We start from the raw sequence: 1,143 nt of genomic DNA on the forward strand, positions 1-1,143 counted from the left end.
CCGAGCGAGGGGAGGAGCTGCGGCCGCGCGGGGCGGGCCCGCTGCGCCCCTGCGCCGCCGCCCGCCGGCCCTGCCCTCCGAGCCCGGGCCCGCCCCGGGAAGAGACCGTCCCGGGGGAGCCCTGGTGCGCTCCTCGGCGCTGGGCTCGGGGCCAGAGTTGGGAGGGAAGAGCGTTTCATGCCTCCGCAGACCCGCTGGTCTCCGCCTGTCCCCGGAGACTCCGGATTTAGAACCGCGAGAGGCTCCGACGTGGCCGCGGGTCCAATTATCCCCTGCGGCTTTGGAGCAGGAGAGAAACAGATTTTTTTTTTTAAGCCTAGTTACAAGGATGGAGTCTCCACTGAGAAAGACTGGAAGTCCCCGTTCTTCAGGATTAGAGGGGAGGCACGCGTTGCCAGACTCCTGGACAGCTTGAACAGGTGAACGTTCTAAGTTGCCAGCTGCGAATGCCCCCACCCCCCACCCCGCCATCAAGGTGTACTGTGAGCTGACTTATAGCAAACATCCCGCCCGGCCGCAAACACGTGACTAAGCCACGTAGGGCTTCACAGTGCTCAGATGTGGCAAGGAGTTCATCGGAGTAGTTGAAGGCATTTGAGCTTCGAGTCTGTTGTCCTTACTTATTAGAACCTGGCGCCAATGAAAGCAAATCACCGAAGTTTCGATTCACGTTGGAAGTGGAAGTGTGGACCAACGGTTGTGGGCGCCCATTCAGAGCGAAGAGCAATGCCCAACTCGAAGTGCCCGTGAAAAAGGAGACTTGATTCAGTGCAAACAGCTCAATTGGGATACAGAGTGGCCCTGAGACCAGCACAGCTGTGGGACACCTCCCGGGGCCAGGCAACCCTCGGTGAGGCCCCTCTCCAGCTACCAGCGGTTCTCAACCTGTGGGTCGCGACCCCTTTGGGGGTCGAACAACCCTTTCACGGGGGTCACCTAAGACCATCGGAAAACACATATATAATTACATATTGTTTTTGTGATTAATCACTATGCTTTAATGTTCAGTTTTTAACAATGAAAATATATTATGATTCATAACTAGCAAAATTACAGTTATGAAGTAGCAACGAAAATAATTTTATGGTTGGGGGTCACCACAACATGAGGAACTGTATTAAAGGGTCGTGGCATTAGGAAGGT

Source organism: Myotis myotis, unplaced genomic scaffold (genome assembly GCF_014108235.1).
Source record: "Myotis myotis isolate mMyoMyo1 unplaced genomic scaffold, mMyoMyo1.p scaffold_m19_p_11, whole genome shotgun sequence".
NCBI classification, from domain to species: domain Eukaryota; kingdom Metazoa; phylum Chordata; class Mammalia; order Chiroptera; family Vespertilionidae; genus Myotis; species Myotis myotis.